Source organism: Arvicanthis niloticus, chromosome 22, assembly GCF_011762505.2.
Source record: "Arvicanthis niloticus isolate mArvNil1 chromosome 22, mArvNil1.pat.X, whole genome shotgun sequence".
NCBI lineage: Eukaryota > Metazoa > Chordata > Mammalia > Rodentia > Muridae > Arvicanthis > Arvicanthis niloticus.
The window spans coordinates 43,097,633-43,124,125 of NC_133429.1; the positions used below are offsets into that span (position 1 = coordinate 43,097,633).

The 26,493-nt window shown below is 46.2% G+C and overlaps 1 long non-coding RNA gene across 3 annotated transcripts; it reads left to right on the forward strand.

Annotated features, from left to right (window-relative positions):
• The first annotated feature begins 785 nt into the window (after positions 1-785).
• On the forward strand, positions 786-25,563 carry LOC143436251 (uncharacterized). 3 transcript variants are annotated; one of them, XR_013106397.1, is made up of 4 exons: positions 786-1,002; positions 10,556-10,980; positions 14,135-14,371; positions 16,411-17,066. It is a non-coding gene; the product is annotated as an uncharacterized LOC143436251 (long non-coding RNA). The 3 variants fall into 3 exon arrangements; XR_013106398.1 differs by lacking the exon at positions 786-1,002 and adding an exon at positions 23,129-25,563 and having other exon boundaries at positions 10,318-10,980; positions 16,411-16,655; XR_013106396.1 differs by lacking the exon at positions 786-1,002 and having other exon boundaries at positions 10,323-10,980.
• Positions 25,564-26,493: the final 930 nt, after the last annotated feature.

Genomic DNA, 26,493 nt, shown 5'->3' on the forward strand with positions numbered 1-26,493 from the left:
ACTGAGCCACTCCAGACCTGGTCTCATGTAGCCCACACTAACCTGTATGTCTGAGACTGATCTTGACCACCTAATATTCTGCCTCTGCTTTCAGAGGTGTCTGGTTACAGGTATGCACCCTGCCATAGTTATACAGCCCCAGGATTGAATCTAGACTTTTATGCATGATAAACAATCACTTGTTCAGTGGGGCCACATCCCCATGTGTCTTGTGCTTTTGAGACAGGGGTAGTGCTTTTGACGCACCTACTCCGAAGAGCTAAAATTAGACTTGGGCTCTTAACCACTGAGCCATCTCACCAGCCCCCAGACGACTTTTCAAAGAGCTGTTTTCCCCCTCTTGTTTGAATGAGGAAGGTTCCCAACAGGCTCAGGCATTTGGACACTTGGCCTCCAGTGGGTGGCGCTGTTTGGGGAGGTTTACAAGGCGTGGCCTTGGAGGAGGAAGCATGTCGGTATCGAAGGCCTTTGAAAGTACACAGCCCACAGTTCTCTCTGTTTTCTGTCTTCTGTTATCTCTTAGCTTCTTGCCTCTGCTGCTTGCCTGCTTGCTACATGAAGAGATAAGACTCTTATCTCTCTAGAACTATCAGTCAAATTCTCTCTCTCTCTCTCTCTCTCTCTCTCTCTCTCTCGCTCTCTCGCTCTCTCTCTCTCTCTCCGCCCTTCTGTCCTCCCCCACCCCCTCTCTCTAGCTCTGGCTGTCCTGGAACTCACTTTGTAGTCCAGGCTGGCCTCGAACTCTCAGCCTCTGCCTCCCGAGTGCTGGGATTGGGCATGTGCTGCAGCTGCAGCCACCAGTGCCATCACCAGGACTGCCTGCTACAGCCGCCACCTGGCAGCTTTCTCTTTCTCAAATTGCCTTTGGTCACAGTAGTTTATCACAGCAACAGAAAAGTAAACGACAGCCTCCCCGTGTGTGAGAATGTAAATTCTCCAACTGCACCCTCCACGTTTGATCATTGCTTAGCTGTTCTAGTCTTCCAAGAATCAGTTATTCTGGTGAGTATACAGCCGTATGTCTCGATGGTTATTTTTCCCTCTGTGATTTGAATTTGGAATCTCTTGGTTTGATTTTCTAATATCGGCTGAGAACACTTCACTAAATCTGTTAGTCACTCTGTTTTCTGGTGTATACATTTGTTCAGTCCTTTCTTAGCTGTATTTGATTTTCCCAGTTTGAGACTTAGCTCCTCTGTCTCTGTAATTGTGCCACCTGATGATTTGATCCGCCTAACTTTAATTTAGTTTAATTCAAGGGCTGGCAAACACTTTCTAAAAAGGGCCAACAAGGAAATAGTTCAGGCGTTGTTATGCAGTCTCTGACCCCTGCTCAACTCTGCCAGGTTGAGAGAGGAGCCATAGAAACCACGTAAATGAGTGGGCGGGGCCGTGCCATAGAAACTATGTAAATGAGCGGGAGGGGCCGTGCGCCTGTAGAACCATCTGCAAAAAACAGCTGCCCAGATCTGGCCTATGGCTTAACTTTGCCAATTCACAGCCTATCTGTCAACTATTTACAGTCACGAGCTTGTCCTCCCAGTGCTGGGAGCTTGAAACAGAAACATCCCCAGGGTTTGCGAGTCAGTCTAGCTATGTCGGTGAGCTCCTGGTCAAGAAGAGATTCTGTCTCCAAAGAGGTGGACAGTGTTCCTTAGGATGACATTTAAGGTTGCCCTTTGGCCTGCACATGAGTGCGCATGTGTATGTGTAACTGTACCCTCTCCCCATACACACTAAAAGAAAAATATATAAAGACTGCTGCTATGGTTCGGTATATATAGCTCCGTGACAGAATGACTGCTTAGTATGTATGAGGCTCGGGACTCCATAAATCAAGAAATTAAGTTTCACACATGGAAGGCTGAGGATTGAGGAGTGACAATGCCAGGTCAACCTGGGCACAGAGTGAGATCCTGCTTTTAAAAAAGAAGAAGGAGGAGGAGGAGGAGGAGGAAGAGGGGAAGGAAGGGGAAGGGGAGGGGGGAGGGGGAGGGGGAGGGGGAGGGGGAGGAGGAGGAGGAGGAGGAGGAGGAGGAGGAGGAGGAGGAGGAGGAGGAGGAGGAGGAGGAGGAGGAGGAGGAGGAGGAGGAGAAAGCCAGGCATGGTGACCTACACCTTTAACCCCAGTACTCTGCAGGCAGATCCAGTAGGGTCTGTGAGTTCCAGGGCAGTCAAGGCTACATTCATAAATACATGACCGAGCCATATAGCAAGACCTTGTCTCAATGAATGACTGGCTGACTGAATGAATGTCATATAAATAAAATAAAGCATTAAGCGTCCATAAATGTGTAAGGTGGTTTCTAAACTTATGATGTTACCGAGATGAGAGTCCCACTATGTTCCTAAGCCTGGACTTGAACTTCTTGGCTCAGGTGAGCCTTCTGTTTCAACTCCTTTAGTAACTAGGACTGTGCATGGTTGTCACCACGCCAGGCCAAGCTCTCAGTTCTGTTTAGTTTTTATTGTTTGTTCTCTAGCCGATATCGCAGACTTAACTACAGTGGTTTGATTTTTACAAAAAAGACACTTACGTTTTTGTCTTCTTCAAATCTATCCCAGGTTTGCTTAGCCCCTATAGGGCCAAATATATTTTCTGATTAATTTGTAAAATTTTTACAATTGCCTGTGATTGCCTAGCATCCACAAGTTCCCGGTTTTAATCTACAGAACCACAAAGAAAGAAGGAGATAGAAAAGAATTATAAAAGATCATTGGGAATTCTACTGAGGTTTAGCTCCAGAGATAACTGGGGGGGATAATTGATATATTTCATTTTGTTTTATAAAGTGACACTTGGCGTGTGTGAGAGAGACAGGGTTTCTCTGTGTAGCTCTAGTTGTCCTGTAACTCACTTTGTAGATCAGGCTGGCTTCAAATTCAACAGAGATCCATTTGCCTCTATCTCCCGACCGATGGGATTACTAGAGTGCTGAGATTAAATGGCTAAATGCACATTTTGATGAAAATGTTTCTATTATGTTATATGTATGAGTGTTTTGCTTGTATGTCTGAACCGCATGTGTGCTTTCTGCCCTAAATGGCCAAGAAGGGCATTGTATCCTATATAGACACTTGTGAGCTGCTATGTGGATGCTGGAAATTGAACCCAGGTCCTCTGGAAGAGCAGCCAGCGCTCCCAACACCTGAGCCGTCTCTCCAGCCCTAAATGCAATTATAAATACAGGTAAAATGTGCAGAACAGTTTGGGAACCTGGTGAAAAGTTTAATTCGATTGAATAACACTACTTCTGAGTTTGCCTTCCCATGGCTGGTAAACAGGCTCGGCAAATGCTATTCCAGAGGAGGCTGGTGAGGGGAAATGAAGTATTAGCAAGCATTCAATGACCAGCAGCTCTCATTACAGCTTAGCTGCCCATTAAACTCAAGCATTATACTTAGTTCCTTCATACAAAATGAACGCTGAACTAAGACTCTGGAGTTCACTGAAGAACTCTGTCTTTGTAGATATGAAACAGGAAGCTTCATCTCACAGGCTTGGGTATATGGGGTCCAACTTAACCTCTTTCCCCTCATTTGTTAGAGGAAAGCATTGGGCATATCTCCTTCGAGCTCCATTTATACATTCATTCAAAGGCGTTTTGCTTGAATATTTATGGAACCTGAACTATAGGCCAGGTTCGGTATTTGATGCTGGGATACAACAGTAGGCTGAACCATTAGGTTTGTCCTCTCGGAAAGCATATAGGCCTATAGCAATCAGCCTGGGGTGCTAAGAAAACACAAACTGGGTGACTCAAGCAACAGAAATCCATTTTTTCATCCAGGAGGTGGTGGTTCAGGCCTTTAATCCCAGCAATGGGGAGGCAGAGGCAGAAAGATCTCTCAGTTAGAGGTCAGTCTGGTCTACAGAGCAAGTTCAGGACAGCCAGGGCTACACAGAGAAACCTTGTCTCCAAGAGAAAAAAAAATCCATTTTCTCAAATTTCTTGTGTCTGGAAGTCCAAGACAAAACCAGCCTTCTTGGGTCCTGTCATGGGCTCAGTATACTGGCTTAAAGAAAGCAATTGTCCCCTATACCTACACATGTGGGGGAGGGAAGGAGGGAGGGAGGGAGAGAGGGAGGGGGATTGAGAGAGGCCCAGTATCTCTTTAACTTTATTTTGGTTCCAGAGATCAAACTCAGGTTCCACGAATGTTAAGCATAACATCTGCCACTTGGTTACCCAGCAGCCCTGGTGCCACCATGAGGTGGCCTGGTCCCATGACTTTTAACCTTAATTACCTGCCACATTTTCTAGTATCGCATAGGGCACCATTCTTGACCTGTGGGGGGTGACCACTTTGTGGGGTCGAATGGCCCTTTCATAGGAGTCACCTAAGACCATCAGAAAACACACACACACATACACACACACACACACACACACACACACACACACACACACACGTTACAATTCATAATAGTGGTAAAATTACAGTTAGGAAGTATCAATACAAATAATTTTCATGGTTGGGGTCTCCACCATATGAGGAACTGCGTTAAAAGGATAGCAGTATTAGGAAGGTTGAGCACATTGACATAGAGGGTTGGGGCCTAAAAATATGACTCAAAGCAGCCCATAATATACCCCAAAGGGAAGAAAACGTCAAATAAATCACCATACACTCAAATCTTTGATTATCAACTATATTCTTTGCTACAGAGTTCAGGGGATACTGCCACAGAACCTAACTCAAAGGGAAGGGAAACTTACAAATGGCCCTGTGAATTCTGGGCTTGGTGGAAGAACCTTTGCCCTCCATCTCTCAAAAAACAATAGAGCCATTGATTCGGGCATCAGCAAAACTTCAAAAATCACCGCTTGTCCTGGAGGCGCGGGGGTCAAGCCTTAGTTGCCAGCGATGGATAAGAAATAAAAAAATAAAATCGCCACTTGCCCCCACTGTCCTGACCCCAGGTTTGGATTTGTATATAACTGGGCATGCCCAAGCACATGGGAATGGGGGGAGGAGGGGAGGAGGAAGAGTCCATAGAGACACAAGGTGGGGGAGAGGGCGGCAAAGAAAGCCATTAGGATCTCTCCCACAGAACTGTGATAGGAGTTAATTACTGGGAATGACTGATGTGACATCATTGCCAGAGCCAAGGGGCTGCCAGAAAGCTTGGCATGGCCTTCTCTCCTGACAGCCAAAAAACACAGGTGTCTTCAAGAAAAAGTGCAGCAGAGAGCTGAGTGAGCAGGAAATCATTTGTCCGGAAGCCCAGCCCAGCCATTCAGAGCTGACTGGGGCTTACACTTCCTCTGTGTTGCCAGGTGACCGTGAAGCTTCCTGGCTTGCTCAAAGGGCATGGGATAGCGGGGAGTGCTTTCATTTCCTGTTGCCAGGAGGCCTCTTAAATCCTGACTTTGAAGGCTGTCAGTCTCTAGCTTTTGTTCAGGGCCCGCAGCACGCCTTTATGAAGCTCGGAGCAGGAAGAGGCTTAGAGAAAGGATTTTCTTCCTTTTCAAAACAGTGTCTCAAGTGTCCTAGGCTGTCCTTGAACTCCCACGGCACCAAGAATGATCTTGAACTCCGGATCCTACTATATTCATCTCCCCCACCCCCACGCCCCAGCGCTAGGATCACAGGCTTCGCTAACGCATCTATTTGTCTGTTTTCTCCAATGCTGGGGATGGAACCTGGGGGCTTCTTGTGTGCCCCACAGGCACTCGGCCAGCCAAGTTGCATTCCAGCTCCACACCCGTTGTTCTTATATCCAGGGACACTTCCTTCCATTGTGGGTGAAATCCAGAAGCCCGGTGTTCGAATTCTGTCTATTTCATAGCCACTTTGCTTTTCCATTCTGGTACAGGCTTCCCAGCCATGAGGCCGCTCTGAACTTGACAATCCTCTTACTCATTTGGTAATTAGTAAGGGACCCCCTCCTAGTGTCCCCTAAGCCCTGATTAACCTCCAGAGGGTACACACGGATGTAAAACTATTCTGCAGTTCGAAAGTCTCTTGGGAGATAAATATTTACATGTGTCAGGAAAATGCTTCCAGATGACATCAATGTGATTTTTTTTTTTTTATGTCTGATCTGTTTCTAAAGAGTTAAGATACAGGCAGAGTTTAAAGCAAAAAGAAAAAAAAAAGAAAAAGAAAAAAACCAAAAAACAAACAAACAAAAAAACCTTCTAATGATGTTTATGATTTTTGTTTTGTTTTGTTTTGTTTTTTCGAGACAGGGTTTCTCTGTGTAGCCCTGGCTGTCCTGGAACTCACTCTGTAGACCAGGCTGGCCTTGAACTCAGAAATCCGCCTGCCTCTGCCTCCCAAGTGCCGGGATTAAAGGCGTGCGCCACCACCGCCCGGCTCTAATGATGTTTTCCAAACACTTAATTAAAATTTTATTTTTGAGAGGATCTTAAGTCGAATCTGGCCTTTTGCTATCCAGCTGAAGATGATCTTGGACTTCTGGTCGCCCTGCCTCTTCCTCCAGATAGCTGGGATCCTGCCTTACCTGTAACCCTCAGCTCCACATACGTGGAGCTTTGCGATGCTAGGTAAGGACTACCACCTAAACTATGTTCCCAGGCACTAAATCCTTTCTAACCTGGCCCCTCGGTGGCCAGATGACTAGGGACCCGAGGGTTAAAGGTCATTTCCAGTTTTTCCTCTGAGGCAGAAGAGCCCACTTCACATGGTTGTGACAAGCCTTGCTGAGAGGACAGGAGGCTTGCTTGTTCTGTGCCACACAACTGGTGCACAGTCAGAGGCCGGGTCTTGGTTCCTGAAGGCTGTTCCTATACATGGGGAGCCGTGTGGGGGCGGGTGCAGGCCGCTAAGCAGCTCTCCAAAAGACAAATTTCCCCTTTGTTTCTGCCTGCTGGAGGAAAGTATGTTTCTAGTTTCTCGTCAGCAAGTTACGCCAGCTACACGAGTTGCGGCCTGACAAAGAAAGAGGCCAGTATGAAAGGATATTAAAATTCAAAACCCATTTCAGAGACCCGCCTTCTTTTCAGATCGCATGGTCGCAGGAAGCATCCATAAATCAGAAATGAGGTCAAGAATGGTGTTGAGTTCAGCCTTATCCGTCCCTTGAAAATATCATCCTTCCCAGATGAGAAATACAACGGAGACAGGGTTGACCCAAAACATCTGTCCTCCTACCTTGACAACCAAGGAACATCCTAAAAAGGATAACACTGAAGAAGCCTTTCAAGGGAAACAATGTGTGTGGTTAGCTCTGTCCACATTTTAGTTAAACCAAACATCTGTAACAACGAAGTCTCTGCTGGGGGTTTTGGTTTCAAAGAAAAGATTAAGTCCAGAAAACTATTCTCCCGAGCTTTGTGCACTCTGTGGGCCAAAGTCAGAGACAGCCAAAGTGGAATGAGACGCAGCTGAGAGCAGAGGCAAAGCGAGCCGCAGAGAGTTCGAGCCCGAGGTGCAAGCAGAGGCAACGCAAATGCGTGATGTGGGGAACTGTGTTTTTAAATGGCTTTAAATGTAAATTTATGTATTTATTCATGTGTGCGCACATACACACTTGTACATGTATGTGTGGGGGTGTGTGTAGAGGTCAGAGGGCAACTTGTAGGAAGTCAGTTCTCTGCTTTTACCACGTGGGTCCCTGGGATCAAACTCAGGTGGTAAGACTTGGCAGCAAGCCCTGTCACCCACGGAGCCACCCACTGAGCCACCCGGCCCTCCTAAGACCCTGAATTTTTAATGTGACGATTATCTTTTGAAGATTAAAGTTGTTTGAAAAGATGTAGAAATGCAATTTTATGATAGGAACAATGATCTTTGAGGTAATGCATTCCAGGACAAATCCATACATTTCTACCTGGCGCACTATAAAAATCACCTCTGCGGCTGGCAACATGGCTCAGGGAGTAAAGGCACTTGCTGCCAAGGCTGCCAGCCAGAGAGCAGTGCCTGGGACCTACATGGAAGGGAAAACAACTCTCACAGGTTGTCCTCTAGTCTCTCTCATGTCACATGCACATGTACATGTAGATGTATGTAACACACACACACACACACAAGTACAATATAATAAGCATTGCTTACGTTGGGGCTGGAGAGATGGCTCAGTGGTTAAGAGCACTGACTGCTCTTCCTAAAGGTCCTGAGTTCAATTCCCAGCAACCACACTGTGGCTCACAACCATCTGTAATGGGATCTGATGCCCTCTTCTGGTGTGTCTGAAGACAGCTACAGTGTACTCACATACATAAAATAAAAAAGTCTTTTTAAAAATGTCTTAAATTACTTCTGGCCACTCTGAGACCCCCAGACCTCTGCCTTGGGGGTGATAATGACGAGAGAAAGAAGGAAGAGGCCGTGATGTTGGAAGCAGTCCTCAGCGACCACGTGGGAAAGGGCCAGCGCCACAGTTAGTACACTGCACAAAGCCGCAGGCTGGAGGCCAAGCCGAGGCTAAAACCCAACCTGTGCTGTGGCCGCCAAGCTGGACCTCCGGGACAGGCCTGTCCGCAAGAAACGGAGCCTTGCTGCACCTTTGCGAAGAGCCTGGCTCCAAAGGTCACTGGAGGCGTCTGTGGCAAAGGACAGGAGAGGCTGAGAGAAGTTGCCGTTTTACATACAGTTGTACGTCTGGGTCACTGGACATTCCAGCGGACGCATCCTTACCTTAGCAAAACCCTGGAAGCAAAGCGTAGGCCTCCTGAGACTCCCAGTCAACCTGGTTGCTTCAGAGGCCGACTGGCTAGGTGTTGGTGCTAGTGGGAGGGACAATGAGACCTAAGTGAACAGGAAGCATGTTCACTGTTCCTGTCCTGGGACAGGAAAGAGAAGACCAAACCTCACCAAGCTGTGAGGAGAAGCGGGGGTAGGGTGGGGGTGAGGGGGTGGGAGGGGAAAGTGATCTGTGTCACTTTGAATGCTGCTGAATGATTCAGTCCTAGACACGGGGGGGGGGGGGGGCCCTCTGAGGTAATGGAGAGAAGAAGAGCAGCAGGTAGTTTAAATGGCAGTTTTCACCTGATATGGTGGCACATATCTTTTATCCCAGCACTTAGTAGAGGCAGGTGGATCTCTGTGAGTCTGAGGCCAGCCTGATCTACACAGCAAGCTACAGGTCTACATAGAAAGACCCTGGCTTGGAAAAAAAAAAAAAAAAAAAAAAAAAAAGACAGGCTGCAGAGGAGAGACGGCTCAGTAGTTAAGAGCACAGACTATTCTTCCAAAGGTCCTGAGTTCAATTCCCAGCAACCACATGGTGGCTCACAACCACCAGTAATGGACTCTCATGCTCCCTTCTGGTGTGTCTAAAGACAGGGACAGTGTACTCACTTATATAAAATAAATAGAAAAATCTTTAAAATAAAGGAAAAGAAAGACATATTTATACGATGCCTATTTTACATCACTCCCCTGTATTTGGGACAGACACAGACACTGATATATACATACACAGTCCATGTACACTCACAAAGTTTCTGAGGGAAAGACAAGGGGCTCTCTATAGTGACTCTCTCACAGAAGTCTCCTGAATTAGAGCAGAAGCTTGCTTCAGTTTTGCCCTCCTGGTGTTTAATGGGCAGGAGGGAAGAGGGAAGCCCTCCATGCCAGCATCTGAAAGGTTTCACCTGTGAACACCCATCTCCCAAGCCAACAGCGACACCAAGGACTCTCAGTCTGAGCTGTGGCTTAATATGTCCTGAGTTCATAAGTTAGAAGGCTAGTTTCTCATAGTGGCCATGTTCAGAGCAGCCTCGGAAGGAGGAGCCTGGGATGCTATACGCACACACCCTTTGGCTTTCTATTGTGTGACATAGCCTGACACCCACAACATGTGTGGATACCCAGTATTGTCCTTCCAGCACTTAGGAGCAGAGGCAGGAGGATCTCTGTGAGTTTGAGGCCAGCCTGATCTACATAGCAAGCTCCAAAATAGCCAGGACTACATAGAGAGCCCCATCTTGTCGGTCCACGAATTAAACATTTCTTTAGAAATTATCTGTTTTTAAATTTTTTATTTATTTTATTTATATGAATACACTGTAGCTGTCTTCAGACACACCAGAAGAGGGCATCAGATCCCATTACAGATGGTTGTGAGCCACCATGTGGTTGCTGAGAATCGAACTCAGGACCTCTGGAAGTATAGTCAATGCTCTTACCAGCTGAGTCACCTCTCCAGCCCTAGAAATTATCTTGTCCCAGATAATCTGCTCTAGAAAATGACTGAGACCCTGTCTGGGAATGTTATTTCACAGCTGCAAGACCAGAGGTTGGGTACTATTCAGGACTTATTAACTAGTTCAGAGAAGTCTCAAAGCCCACTGTGTAGGAGGTGGTCCAATGGGCCTGAGCAGTCACTGGGGCTGGGGAGGGGGTCAAGAATCCGTTCATGTTACAGCATGGGGGTACCATAGCTCTGCTCGGTGTGTAGAGTGATCCGTGGGCATGGGGAACATAGGGAGTAAAGGCTGTTACCAGGCCACAGGGAAAGGGAGGCTGAGGGATGTAATGCAGAGTTAGGGATGGTGAGTCCTGTCTCTCCACACAGAAGTGGTGCCTTAGGTCACTGGCAGGACCTTCTGGCCACATCTCTGTATCTGCTCTTATCCAGCCCTTGCAGGACCAAGAACCACTCTCTAAGGTTCAAGTCAGATGTCACTCAGGTTCCGCCCGCGGGGAATTACTGACGTCACCCGGCGTCTGTCTCTGAGCTGTGCTTCTACAACAGGTCTCCTCTCTCCAGGCTTCTTTGAAATCCATCTGCCCAACAGTTGCAAGCCCCAGCTGCTGCCTTGCCCCTTTGGGCGGTGGGGAGAGAATCAATTATCCGGACCTCAGCCGCTGCAGCCTGGGTCCCAGCCACGCCTATGAAGCTTGAAGCTGCATTTACTGTGGACCTACGAACTCCAACAACTGCCTTTTGCCCTCGGTCCCCACCTGGCAACGCGATAAACACGATCTCTGCTATCAGGAGTTTAGAAACACTACCCCACCGGAGATAGGGACCAGCATGCATTTCAGACACCATGTGCGCAAGTGAGTATTTACTTGGGCTTTTTCTTTAAAAAAGACTTTTAAAAATCGTGTTTATGTATGCGTTTGTTTATTTTTATGTATATGAATTTGTGCACACGAAACTGTTAGAATGGAGGTCAGAGGACAAACCTGTGGGCGTTCTAGTCGCTCCTTCCACCAGGCTGGTCTTAAGTACTGAATCATTGTTAGGCTTGCCAGGAAGCACGTTTTACACGATGAACTGTACTTACTTATTTGTTTCTGAGACAGGGTTTCACTACGTAGCTCTGGCTGTCCTGGAACTCACTGAGTAGACCAGGCTGGCCTGCCTCGGTCTCCTGAGTGGTGGGATTAAAGGTGTGGGCCACTGTGACCGACCCTGGACTTTATTTATAACCGCGAGCTTTTCACACACTAGCCAATGCTCTCCTTGCCTCTGCCTGAGAAAATTCAGGAGTGTTACTCATATTCGTTTTTAGAACTCTCAACGTGGCTGATTGAGAATGTATTCATGGCTGACTTGGCCCCCTTCCCACCTGTGCTTTTGATAATTATAGCAGTCAGCATCGTGACCGAGCCATCGGCGGGGCTCTGGGTCCTTTGGGACCCTTTCAGGACCCCGTGAGTCTGACTTACTGGGTGCCTGCTAGGTGGCAGGCTCTACTGGAACTCGAGTTTTGAGGCCACTGCTCTTGCTTCCAGCGAGTCTTGCTTTGGGTCGTGTTCTTTGGATGCTTTGCCACAGGGCCACGTGCATGGATAACATGGCAAAACACAACAATGTAAAGCAAGATGGTTCACATTCCTGGGAGGAAAAGGCAGGAATGTCTAGGATGCTGAACATTCTTAGAAAAGCTTTCTTCATCTGTACTCTGGGTATGGAGTTCCAGGATCCTCCTCCCCCCACCACAGCTGATGGTTGAGTTTAATCTCCAAAAATCATAGGTTAATAGTATAAATAAGGAAACATAACCCCTACCTACTGAGTGCAGAGGTGAGGCCTCTGGGAAGTGACTAAATTAGATTAAGGCCTTCTGGCAGATCCTGATGGCCTCTGGGGAGAAGGTGTATTATCAGTGAGACACTGAGATACACATGTATTTCTGCCGTAATGTGACAAAGTCAAGGGGACTGTGTCCAGGGCCTGTTTGTGCCCTCAGGATCCAGAGTTGTAGGTTAACTAGATCTCCATTCTCCATACCGTTGGCTGCTTCAAATATGATGGTATAGTAACAAAAAAAATCTTCCTCGTAAGCAAGTTCCATCTGCAAAGCTCTTCCGTCCTTTGGATGTCAGTAATTGGGGCAAAAAGACAAGTGTGTTGCCGAGCACATCCCAACGCTGAGGATTGCAGCTAAGGCCTGGAACTCACTGAGTAGACCAGGCTAGCCTGCTTCTGGCCTTGCAGGAACCACTGAGCTACACTCCCAACTCCAAAGCAAGATGATGCTGTTTCAACCACATGACCTCTTGCTTCTGGCTCCCAGGACAGTTTGTTTTCATCTACAGTTTGTTTCTAACCTGGGCTCACTAATATATGCAAAAAAAAAAAAAAAAAGAATCAGAGTTTTTTTCTCATTTTTTCCTTAAGAAATCCATGTTTGCATTGTCAAAAAAAAAAAAAAATGTAGTGGGAGAGAAGTATTTACTGAATCTAAGAGAATGAAGAAAGGAAATCCAGTAAAGTTAGGCTAACAGCAAGAGTCAGGGCCCTTCTGTTGTTTATATTGGAAATTACACATTCTTCACTGCCAACTAGTAAATATTGTTCATCAGTTGAGATCTGAAACCGTTACATCAGATTGAGGACATATGAGACAAAGCCTAGCATTCAGGATACTGTGTATCAATAGCCAAAACTCTAAAGCAATGATCAGAGTCCACGGCAGAAACTTAAACAGTGAAAACGGAAGGCAGGATTCAGCCCCTGGGCACAGTTTCCAGAAGCCACTGTGCCAGGCTGGGAGGGGACTGCAGTGAAAACAGGTGCGGTCCCTTCCGTGATGGAAGTGCATTGTCGGTGGAGGGGTAAACAACAAACAGAGCAGGCCCAGATGATGCCAATGGATATGAAGAAAATGGTCCAGGGCCCTGCTGCAGCAGAGAGAAGGGATAGAGGTTGCTTTAGTTTGGGTAGTCAGGGAAGGCCTCGATGTGATATTTGAACTGAGACTGAAATCAAGGATGGAGTACCGAAAGGATCTGGGGAGACTATTACAGGTGATTGAAAAGTAAAGGACCTGACGACTGAGCCTTCATATGTAAGGAACAGGGCAGGGGCAGCGGGTATATGGTGATGGAGCATGCCGTGGTATAAGCCAGAACCGGAGAAGTAGACAAGCCCTAGATCTAGATTCTGTGTGTGTGTGTGATGAGTGTATATGTGTGCACATGTCTGTGTGTGTATGAGAGATGTGGTATATATGTGTGCACATGTTTGTGTGTGTGCATGTGTGTGTATGAGAGATGTGGCATATATGTGTGTACATGTTTGTATGTCTATGTGCACATGTTTGTGTGAATATGTGTGTCTCTATGTTAAAGGTGCTCCTGTGTATATGCAATGATATATATATATATATATATATATATATATGTATGCATGTTTATGTTGAATGTGTGCAGTATCTCTGTGTGTACATATACATGTGTGTGTGTGTTCGAGTGGGGGAGGGAAGATGCTGGAGATCACCCAGGGCCTTATGCATGCTAGGCAAACTTTCTACCACCGAGTGATAGCCTTCTTTTTATTTTAAGTTTTGAGACAGAGCTCACTAAGTTATTCAAGAGTGGTCTTGAATTCATTCTGGAGTAGCTGGGATTACAGGCCCAGTTTATCGGTCATCTCTACGGTTCGCACCCTAAAGGTTCATTCATGTGTTAAGAGCTTGGTGCCCAGTGTAGCATTGTTGAGACACAGCAGGACATTTGGAGGATGAAGACATAGGAGGCTGGTGAGGTAACTGGGAGATGCTACTCTTGGACTACCTGCCCTGGCCTCCTGTCATACCACGTGATCACGTCCCTTCACACGATGTGTGCGGATATGACACTGTCACCAGCCTGGATCATGCTGTACCAGGCAATTGAGCCTCCATGACTGTGAGCTGAATACATTGGCTTGCACTTTTTCTCTCTCACAGGTTTTTTTGTTTTGTTTTGCTTCTTGTTGTAGTAATTATTTAAAAACGGCCACCAGAGAAGCCGACTATCTAAGCTGCGGAGTCTCTGCCTAGATCAGATGCCATGTTCCAAGGCCATGAGGCCATGTGCGCACAGCAGCTAGGAACAGCCAGCCAGAGACACCAGCCCGGCTACCCACAAGACACCAGCATGGGAGATGGCTCTGCCAGTCTTCCACGCTGTCTCAGCAAGGCTGGGCAGTGCCCGGACCATCCCGCCAACCACACAGGTTCGGTACAGATGAGACTCTAATGCTTAGATTATCCAAAGGCTTATATATTTGGTAATGATCAATAACAAGATACCCTTACAATCAGAAGTGTAACCCAGTACCCAACCTAGATCCCCCAACTACCTTTGACTGCCACAGACAAGCAACCATCAGCTTCCATGTCCCTCTCTCTTGTTCTCTGTCTCTCCTAGCTCCTCCTCTCCTTTACTCTTCCTCTTCCTCTCCTTTACTCCTCCCACCTTAGCTTCTCCTACAGCTTCTTTCTTTTTTTCCCCATGTAAGACACGGAAGCCGGGGGCTTTCACATGCTAAATGCCTGTTCTGAGAAATACTTCTAAGCTTTCTTCCTTCTCTTCGTGTGTGTGTGTGTGTGTGTGTGTGTGTGTGTGTGTGTGTGTGTGTGTGCATGTACACTCGAGTGTGCCCATGTGTTCGTGCATATGTGTGTGCATGTATGTGTATACTCTCAGAGGTCAAGGGAGGACATTGAAGATCCTACTCTATCTCCACCTTAACCCCTTGAGATGGGATCGCTCATGAAACTGACAGCTAAGCTGGCCGCCAACAAGCCTCAACAATCACATCTACTGTCTCTACCCCAGAATCCTGACATGGCTGCCACACGCAAGGCCATGCCCAGTTTTTTTACATGGGTTCTGGGGATCAAACCTCAGATTCTCATGCTTGCCTAACAGATGTTCTTACCCATTGAGCCATTTCTCCAGCACACTAATTTCTTTTTAAAAAATAAGCCCTTTCCAAGCCAGGCAGTGGTGGCACATGCCTTTAATCCCAGCACTTGGGAGGCAGAGGCAGGTGGATTTCTGAGTTCGAGGTCAGCCTGGTCTACAGAGTGAGTTCCAGGATAGCCAGGGCTACACAGAGAAACCCTGTCTTGAAAAACGGAAAAAAAAAAAAAAAAAAAAAAGCCCTTCCCTAGGCTGCCTCTGAGTGAGACATAGGATTAATAACTGAAGGGCTCTGGAAGACAAAACCAAGTCAGTGCTAAGGTGACTCCTCAAAGCCTAGAGAAATAATTGACCGTGCTGAGCAAAGTGGGAACGCTCGTTACCTTGGCACATGAGAAGGAATTTAGAAGCCAAGGAAGATGAATCTGGGAAGACCCGGGAGGCATTCAGTTCCTAAGGCCTTCAGGACTCAACTCGGACACCATCATCTCTAAGAAGCTTGGAGGTGACTCTTCCCTTCCGGTCAGGACTGAGGGTAGAAGCCACTGTCATGGACTGCCTCACTGATACCCATGAATATAATGAGGCCCCGAAGAAGAAATACAGGCCAGGTGGTGTCACTGAAGTCTCAAGAGCCACTAAGCCACATTGCTACTATTGACAAGTGTGGGCAGAGGGTCAGGCAAGGGTCCATGACCCACGGGACTTGTGAGTTAGTTAAAGCTGTGTGTTCCCAGGAACAAGACTGTTGAGTATCTGGAGTGCTATAACTATACCAGAGGAAGGTGGGAGTCCCAGGGAGGGAGACATTCCAATAGAAGACATCCCTTCAAACCCCCAACGACTGACAGGGTGACTGGGTTCCGAGGAGGAAGGATCCTGCCACAAGGGCTGGTAGCTACTGTCATCATCCTTACAGCCGTTCTTCAGAGAAACCTTTTAGACATTTACCCGAGCAACTGGAGAGCAGAGAACAGAGTGTCTCATCATTTCAAGAACTACCAGACTAGCGAGCAGTGGTGGGTTGGGTTCCTGCAGCTAACCCTCTCCTTTCTAAATTTATGGGCCTCTGACAGAGACTATCCGGCTGTGGTGCACTTAGCATCCGTATCTGGCCATGAGCTACTCAGCCTCCCCGGTGCTGAGATTATAGATGCGCCACCAAGCCCCAGTAGGTGTTAAGCAAGTACTTTGCCAACTAGCACACAGCTCTAGCCTCCCTTTAAAAAATTAATTGGTTTTTGAGGTACTGGGGATTGGGTTTAGAGCCTCGCACGTGCTAGACAAATGTTTTAGCACAAGGCAACACTCCCACCTCCCTTTTAAAGCAGAATTTATGTCTTTTAGGAGTACCAGCAGGAAAGGAGAGAAGAGAGAACAGCATCACTGGAAGATTGACCCTGAGTATAAAAAAATGCTTATCGTTTCCTTATTTCATAAAAGTCGTTTACGTGAGATGACTCAGCACCTAAAGGTGATGTTGCATAGGGCTGGGCTCCTGAGGTTGATCACTGGAAGGAGAGAACCAGCTCCACAAAGCTGTCCTGGGAAGGCCACATGCCCGCTGTGGCACATATACCCCCTACCCGCAAGTACGGACACGCATGCGCGCGCGCACACGGAGGTTGTGGGGAGAGAGTCATTTAGAAATACCTTACACTGGCTGCAAGTGTGAACCCAAGGTTCTCTGAACAGCATCCGGAGTCTTTCTGAACGTTCACCTCAGTGATGACAGCGACTGGTCACGAGACTGAGCCTTCGCCCTGAGCACTCAGCACTTGCAGCCTTTAGGTGTTAGGTCGGTCTTTCACCGGAAACTGACCAAGATCGCAGCAGGAGTCAGTGTTAGAGCTCCCTCTGCTGGTGGCTCCGCGAACAAAACAGGCTGTCCAGTCTAAAAACAATTGGCAATCAACCAAACCACTCAGTCCTTTCTTACATTCTGCCCCTCAAAGTTTTTAAATGAATTTTTTAATGGAGTTTAAATATTTATATGAATTTGATTTCTAAGTTTAACTTATTTTATTTGCTTTTTAGGATGAGATTTTGCTACTTTGTTCAGTCAGTTTTGAACTCATGGTCTCAAGTGATCCTCCTACTTCAGCCTCCTGAGTAGCTGGGATTAGATGTGTCCGATCCTAAATTTTAAAACATGCTTATGAATTGGTCATAGTGAGTGGTACACGCCTTTTACTCCCAGCACTTGGGAGGCAGCAGAGGCAGGCAGATCTGTTTGATTTCAAGGCCAGCCTGGTCTACAGAGTGAGTTCCAGGACAGCCAGGGCTACATAGTGAGATCCCGTCTCACAAATAAAACAAGATAAAAATTTTTAAATGACTGTTCGGGAAACTACAGATAAATGTGTAGTTTGCCAACCTTGCTTATGAACTTCTGGTGTCTTACTCAGTGTTCTGTGGCTGTGAAGGGACACCATGGCGAAGTCAACTCTTAGAAAGCATTTAATTGGGGGCCAGCTTACAGTTTCAGAGGTCTGGTCCATTATGGTCATGGCAGGGAGCATGGTAGCACACAGGCAGGCATGCTGCTGGAGGGGTATCCGAGAGTACCCACAGCTAGATTCGTAGGTAACAGGAAGAGAGACTAGGTAGCTTGAACATGTGAGACCTCAAAGCCTGCCACCACTGTGGCACACTTCCTAACAGTGCCACTCCCTATGAGCCAAGCATTCATTCAAACACACAAGTCTGATTCGGGCCCTACCTACTCAAACCACCACAGCTGGTAAGGGTGTAAGATGATATTCATTGTTTATGAATGTTTAAGTATGTGATTTGGGAGGGGGTGACTAGAGACGCAGCCCAGCAGTTAAGAGTTTGTATTGTTCTTCTGAGAGATTGGAGCTGGATTCTTGTCACCCACATGGCTCAGCTCACAACCAACTATAACTCCAGCTCCAAGGGCATCCAATGTTTCTGGCCTCACAGCACAAACCACACTCATGGACACATACTTTAAAATAGTGGACATTTTAAAGAGAGTAGTGGTACAGGACCAAGTAAATCTCCTGTAGAACCTGCATGGAGGATCAGAGCAGAAAGTAGAGATAGATGTTTACATAAAAATAGTATTCCTGGGTATGGTGGTAGTGCATGCCTGTGAGCCTGGCTCTGAAGAAGTTGAGCCAAGAAGACTGTGAATATGAAGCCAGTCAGGGCTAGAAAATTCTAGGCCCGCCTGAGTTACATATTGTGACCCCTATCTCCAAAAAAAAAAAAAAAAAAAAAAAAAAAAAAAACAAAGAAAAATACTATTACTGCAGTTTTATTTATAAGATTAAGAAATAACAAGGAAACCTGGACTAGTTCAGTCAAGTCTAAGGTGAAGCAGGACCATGAAGTCATATTTTCACTATGAGATGAGCAGAGATGAATCTATGCATTTCTGTCTGTACAATTCCAGTTTTACCAAGAAATAACTGTAACCAGTGGACAGTCGCAAATGACAGGAATCACAGGTACTCAGGAATTCAGGGCGAGTGTCTCCACTTGGGGGATGACAGGAAGTTTAAGCTTTTTTTTTTTCTCAAATTTTGTTACACGTTCCAAATTCTCTGTAAATCATTGTCTATTACATTCATTGTAAGGAAATCTGTGCACCACAAAAGTCAGCCAGATCTGAGTTTCGGAATCTTCACAGCTATAAATGTAGAAAGAGAACATCAGGTTTCATTAAAATCTAAGTTTGGGGCTGGAGAGTCTGTTCGGCAGTTAGGAGAACTGACTGCTCTTCCAAAGGCCCTGACTTCAACTCCTCGCAACCACGTGGTGGCTCACAACCATCTAGAAAGGGAGCAGATGTCCTCTTCTGTCTGATGTCCTCTTCTGTCATGCAGGCACACGTGCAAATAGAACACTCGTAACATAAAAAAATCTTTTTTTAAAGTCTAAGTTTAGGGAATAACTAAATATGTTGGAGTTTTTTGTTATTAAGTGTATCTGTGTATATGCAGGTAGATAGGTGTGTGTGTGCGCGTACGTGTGTGTGTGTGTGTGTGTGTGTGTGTGTGTGTATGAATAAGTTAAAGATCTACCTCTGGTATAGTTCCTCTATAGTTCCTCAAGAAACATTAATTAATTAATTAATTATTTTGGAGACAGGGTCTCTCACCAGCCTGGAATTCATCAAGTAGGTTATTCCAGCTGGCCAGCGAGCCCTGAGAGCTGCCTGACTCTAGGTCCTCAGTTCTGGGATTACAAATGTGTGGCACCATGGCCTGATTTTTTTGACATGGGCTTTAAGGCTCAAACTCATGTCTTTTTGCTTACAAGGCAAAGGCAAGTAGGTCACTGGCTGAGCTGTCTCCCTAGTCCCTGAATGTGGGGAGCCGACAGAAGGCGGCTATCATCCTTGCAGCCATCTTGAGCCATATACCCTGACAAGAGACTTGTTTACAACAGCCTACAACAGCTGAGCACATTCTGATAACATCTTGTTTTAGATACTTAGGATCTTCCCTTGGGTGTATGAGACTTAAAGGTATGAGACTTAAAGGCGTGACTTAAAGATGTGATTTAGAGACAAGACTTAAAGAGGTAACTTAAAGTTGTGGCTTAGAAGTGAGACATATAAAAGGCGAGAGGCAGACAGAAGAAAGTACTTGAACTTGGAGAAGGCACTTGGAACTTGGAACTTGGAACTGGGAAAGAGACTAGCAACTTAGAATTGGGATTAGGACCTGAGATTTGGTACTAAGAACTAGGGACTAGGAACTCAAGACTTGGGACTTGGAGAGAAGAAGAGAGACTGAAGAATAAACAAGATTGAATCACACTCTGTCTGGTCTCCATTCTTCAAATCTGTCCTCACTCTCTCTCTCTTGCTGAACCCTGACCCGCGGACTGGAACAGCTTGGGGTAGTGCAGGCTCTAACATTTTAGCTCCCAAGGCTTTTGGTAGTGCAGGTTCCAACATTGATAGAGCGGTCCATGACATTTTGGCCTCCAAACATGGGGTAGTGTGGTTCGCAACACCTGAAGCCCTGAGTGACCTCAAACTTCCTCTGCCATGAACCTTGAACTTCAAACCCCTGCCCCCGCCTCTACAGCTGGGATTACAGGCCAAATTTACATTTTTGTTTTTCTCTTATTTTGGGAGACAGTCTTTCGCTGTAGCCCAGGCTGGCCCGAGATCTCACCATGTAACTGTGGCAAACCTCTTGCCTCAGCTTCCTGTGTCCTGGGATTAAGGTACACACCACTGACCATTTTTTATTTTTTAATGTGCTCAGGTGAAACCCAGGGCTTCATGAATTGCTCTAGACGAGCTAACTACATTCCATTTCCTAAATATATTTTATTTTTAAAGTTTCTCTTTAGACTTATTTACTTTATTTTATAGGCATCAGTGTTTTGCCTACATGTGTGTATGGGCACCACATGCATGCCTGGTACCTGAGGAGGTCAGAAGTGGGGGGTTGGAATCTCTGGAACCGGAGTTACGGAATTATGGATGTTTGTGTGTCATCATGTGGGTACTGGGAATTGAACTCAAGTCCTCTGCAAAAGTAACAAGGGCTCTAAATCACTGAGTCATCTCTCCACATCCCCTCAGCCCTGAATACATTGTAAAGGAGGACTTGCGGTTGACAAGTGTTTTTAACACAGTATTTTGATGGATTAGTTGATAGAACATCTGCTATGCATATAAGAACTTGAATTTGGATCTTCAGAATCCGTCGTCAGACCAGGCTTTTTATGTGAGGGCTGGGGACCCAAACTCCGGTTCTCATGAGTTAGAGCAAGAACCTTACCAATTTCACTGACTTTCTAGCCTCCGACTTAAAAAACTTCGATACAATGTCTACAGTCCATGACTATTTATAGAGAACAAAAAGAGAGGCGTTTGAAGTTTCATAAAACAAGAAAAATAATATTTAAGAAGCTAAAAATACTAGTGTTTCTAATTTGCTTACTCTACATTATATGCATGTAGCAAATTACGACTCTGTTCCTTTTGGGGTGGCGTGGGGTAGGGTGTTGAGACAGGGTCTCTCCACAAAGCCCTGGCTGTCTTGGAACTCACTACGGAAACCAGGCTGGCTTCAAGCTCACACAGAGATCAAAGTGATCACCTGTCTCTGCCTCCTGAGTGCTGGGACTAAAGGTATATGTACCCTACCACCCGGGCTGACTCTGCGCCTTTTAAATATGCACAAACAGTATCTGCCCATTAAGAAAGGAAGGTGAGTCATACAAGTGAGGAGTTCAGGTAGCCTTTGAGCAACTTCCTGGAGCACTTGTTTAAACTTTACACTCGTGCTCGAGTCCAACAAACACGCTTGTCTCTGGAGCTCCGCAGAGGGCCTCTGAGTCATCCTATTAAGGTATCCAGCTGCAACCCGAACCCACTCTTGTCTCCAGGCGAGGAGGGCATCTTCTGAAGCTATTGTTAAGGCTGGAACGTCTCGCAGGAACTCCCACCCACGGCTGCGAACAAACCTATCATTCATTACTACTTAGAACGAAGTCATCAGGCTGCCAGCAGGGCGGTTATTCAAGCCCCTTACCGTTCCTCATGGGCTTCCTCTACTCCTGCGAAGTGTAATTACGCTGAGTGGGGACCTCCACATGCAAACCACACATGCAGAACAAACTCTTCAAAACAGCCTCCGCAGTTCTGATCAAGAGTCAGTTCTGCGCGGAGAAAACAAGGGCTGAACTGTGTATCTGGTCTTTTGCGCTCGGTGTTGGTTAGGGGCCAGGGAGAATCAGCCTCTAGGTTCCAAAGAGTGCCGTTTACACAGAAAGGAGGCTGCACAGTGTTGCGAAACTTCAGACAAGATACTGAAGGATCAAGCTAGCGCCCAGGCTTTGGAGGAAATTAGCAGCTTTTTAGTAAGACACTGACACGTCAGGAGAGGTGATGTCAGCATTTGCAGAGGAGTGGCCATGCTTGCCCTATTCTGGTGCTTCTGGAATCTTAGCAGGTACGGGAGGACAGAGAGCGCTGGAGTGCTGACAGGAACTGGCTGAGTCCCTTTAGCAGGCCGTCACCCCCTCTAACTAACGTGGCTTCTCAGCTGTTCCCATTTTTCATGGTTCTAGTTACCCAGAGACAAGCTTGAGCTGAAGATATTAAGTGCAAAACTGCAGAAATCAGTAATTCCTGAGTTGAAAAATCATTACCGTTGCTATTTTTTTTTTGAGACAGTGTCTCACTTTGTCCTCCAGGCTGTCCTAGAACTCACTGTATAGCCCAGGCTGCTTTTAAACCTTGGTAATCCTCCTGCCTCAGCTTCCCAAGTGGTAGGATTATGATCATAAGGGTGAACCCACCATACCTGGCTTAAAGAATGTTTATTATAGTGTTTCATTATTAGTCATTGTTGGTCTTTTACCATACCTAGTTGGTAAGAAATTTTTTGTAGGTATGTACATATAGGAAATATATATATATATATATATATATATATATATATATATATATATATATATATGGTTTGGGACTTCTTTGCAGTTCAAGGCATCAGCTGGGGACTTAAAGCACACCTATGTTACAGGTGTGTCTCCTGCCCTAGTTGGAGAGGCAAACATGCAGATGGAGTCCCAGCATGGTCTTACGCTTGGGTTCATCAGGTGTGATGTGAGTTAAAATGAGGAAAGTCCCCCAAAATTTCAGGCATTTGGATACTTGGTCCCTAGTTGGTGGTGTAGTTTGGTATAAGAATGTGGCCCTGGAGGCTGTCCAAGATGCAGCCCAGATGAAACACAGTAACTAGTAAGTAATAACTCAGGGTTATCAATAGGAAAGTAGATTCTAACAGCATAGAGGGTAGATGTCTGCCCAGCTCTTGTGTTGTTTAAAGCTTATTGTAAACATAAAGCCTGTGAGTGTGTCCTTCATCAGGGAACTCAATAACCCAAGGCAAGGTAGAAACCCCGGGCAGGGAATTAAATATTTTCTACAACACTTGGTCCCCAGTTGGTGGTATAGTTTGGCATGTTTAAGAGATGGAGGTTTGTCAAAGGTGGTACGTCACTGAAGATGGGCTTTTAAGGACTGTAATGTCACTTCAAGTTTTCTCTCTCTGTTTCATGCTTACAGTTCAAGATGGGAAGCCCCAACATCGAGTGTCTGCCGTCATTCCTGCTGCCTGCTGCCATGTTTCCCCACCAGGATAGACTCTAACCTTCCGGAACTATCAGCCAAAAATTAACCCTTTCTTGTAGGAGGAGCTAAGGTGGGAGGAGTAAGAAGAGGAAAAGGAGGAGCTAGAGAGGGCAGAGAGGTAGGAGGATGAAGAGCCGTGCAGGTGTGGAGAGCAGTCACAGGTAACAACTTATATTTAGGTTAGCTAATTGGGAAACACCTCTAATTGTATGGGCATGTTGTTATTGAACGTAACCAAACATATAAAGCCTTTGATTAATATTTAAGCATTAGAGTCTCATTTTCCTACCAGGCCCGCATGGATGGCGGGATGGTCTCAGCCCAGCTTTGTGGAGACAGTGTGGAGGATTGGCAGAGCCATCTCCCACGCTGGCATCTCGTGGGTGGCAGGGCTGGTGTCTCTGGCTGGCGGTCTGAGCCGAGCGGTGGCGAAAATACGCTGCCGCTTCTCATGGCCGCAGGCCTTGGCTAGTCGGGAACATGGCGGCTGATTAAGAAAAGCCAGATTGGATGCTACCCTTTCTTCTATAAGTCACCTTGTTCATGGGTTTATGACAATGCCTGAAAGGTAATAAACACCTAAGAAAAGACAAGCATCACAAATTCAAATTCCGTGTTCTGTCAACATAGAAAACATGCCTCTCGACAACCTGACCCGGAGCGTACAAGTGATTGGCAGATTAAAGCCCTGTGCTCTGTGACAAATCCGTTGGCACGCACTACCATGTCATTTCTAAAATTATAAGCCAGAGTTGCGCTTCTGATGTGATACGCCCCAAGGAAAGAGTCTATGACAAAGAGTCAGTACAGATCTGATGCGCTGAGGCGACCTGAGGGAGCCAGCGGCTCGCCCAGCCTGTGTGAACCGCAGGCTGGCCTGGAGCTCAGAACGCTGCAGGAGCACGTGACATGTCTTCCTACCTGACCAGTCCTTTTGCTGGGGCGTCTTACTTCAGAAGCAGACATGCAGCTCGGCCACTTGCCATTCGGAGGACAGTCCAGATGTAGCAGGTCCCGGCAGTGAGCGTGGCAGATGTATTTACCTTCTGAAACGGAAAACACGGACGGTTCTTGTGAAGATGAACAGGGCTCTCTATCCATCCCACAGGCAAAGGGAAATCTAAGTCCCCTGAACAACCTCATAGCCAACATAAAGTAATGGAAATAAACGTACCAGCCCTGTTCACAAGAAAATGCTAAACTGTTTAACTCTACGCAGTTCTGGCTTTCTCCGAGTCAGAGCTTTTTTATCTCATTATCTTTGTTAAGAGCAGGGTATTAGGTTGTGTTGGCTGGTTGTGTTTTGAGATACAGTCTCACTCCACAGCCTAGGCTGACCTCACCTCAGCTCTTTTTTTTTTTCCTTAACTTTATTTTGTGTGTATGGGTGTTGCATGTATGTCTGTGTATGACTTGCTTATGGGAGCCACAAGGCATCAGATCCCCTGGACCAGGGGTTACAGACCAGAGGTTACAGATCATTGTGAGCCGTCATGTGGGTGCTGAGAATCAAACATGGGCCCTCTGAGTTTGGGTTTTTGGTTTGTTTTTGTTTTTAGATTTATTTTATTTATATGAACACACTGTAGCTGTCTTCAGACACCATTGGATCCCACTACAGAAGGTTGTGAGCCACCATGTGGTTGCTGGGATTTGAACTCAGGACCTCTGGAAGAGCAGTCAGTGCTCTTAACCACTGAGCCCATCTCTCCAGCCTAGGAGCAGTGTTCTTAACTGGCCGAGTTATCCTCTAGGCTCTGGCTCCAAGCCCCACCCCACCTCTGTCTTGCCTCCACCTCCCTAGTGATGGAATAACAGGCGGACACAATCATGGTTGATTCACAATTTTTTTAAAAAAATGAAACAACATTCACATAGCAAGAACGTCATGGTTTAAAGAACAAAATCCAGTTGTTTTTAGTTTAAAGCATCGTGCAATCACCACTGCTTTCTACTAACGAGTCTGTCTTCCCAGAGAAAAACCCATTCGGTTGGGGGGGTGCTCCCCATTCCCGTTTCTCTAACAACATTAATTTATTTTCTGTCTCTATGGATTTGCTTATCCTGGGTATTTTATATAAGTAGCATTTTTTTTTTTCCTCTAAGAACTTTGACTCAGTGGAGTAGCTCCAAGGCCTGTCTGTTACAGCACGGCCAGCGCCTCACCTGTTTGTGTGGATGAATGGCATTCCGTTGTGTGAATGGACCGCAATCTGATTAGTTACTTGTTTCTGCAGATGAACGGCGGCCCGTTATGTGAATGACCAAAATCTGATTATTCGCTTATCACTTGATAGATTTGGGCTTGTTCCTTCTGTGTGTCTGCACTGGTTATCTTTGCTGCAGTAAACCTTCCCCCCCCTCCATAATTATGATTTTAAAAATCAGACAATGATAATAGGATATATGTGATATGAAAGGGGGATACTGGGGTGAAAGGCTTAAGCAGGGGTGGGAGGAGGGACAAACATGAGAGGGTGTGGGGAGGTTAACTGGAACGACAGATATGTGGGAAAACCTATGGAGAGTGGCTACTTTGTAACTAACTTAAAAATATCAATAAGGGGCTGGAGAGATGGCTCAGTGGTTAAGAGCACTGACTGCTCTTCAGGAGGTCTTGAGTTCAATTCCCAGCAACCACATGGTGGCTCACAACCATCTGTAATGGGATCTGATGCCCTCTTCTGTTGTGTCTGAAGAGAGCAACAATGTATTTATATACATTAAATAAATAAATAAATCTAAAAAAAAAATAAATAAATGTCTGTTGAGTCTGTCTGTCTGTAGTATAAAATAGTATTATACAAAAACTATATAATTGCTATTGTCAGGATTTGGAAATGCGAAAGGGGGTATTGAAGATGAATTATGTGATGCCTTTTGTAATTAAGGAAACTGCTATCAGATGAATGAATGAATGAATGAATGAGTAAATGAACGAATGAACTCCAGGCAGCTAGAGACACAAGAGTCAGTGAGAGAAGATGGGGATGTGAGCCAGGAGTTCAGGAGACAGAGCTTGTGATGGTTTGTATACGCTTGACCCAGGGAGTGGCACTGCTGGAGTAGGTGTGGCCTTGCTGGAGTAGGTGTGGCCTTGCTGGAGTAGGTATGGCCTTGTTAGAGTAGGTGTGGCCTTGTTGGAGTAGGTGTGTTACTGTGGGTGTGGGTTTTAATACCCTTGTCCTAGCTGCCTGGAAGTCAGTCTTCCACTAGCAGCCTTCAGATGAAGATGTAGAACTCTCAGCTCCTCCTGCACCATGTCTGCCTGAATGCTGCCATGTTCCCACCTTGATGAT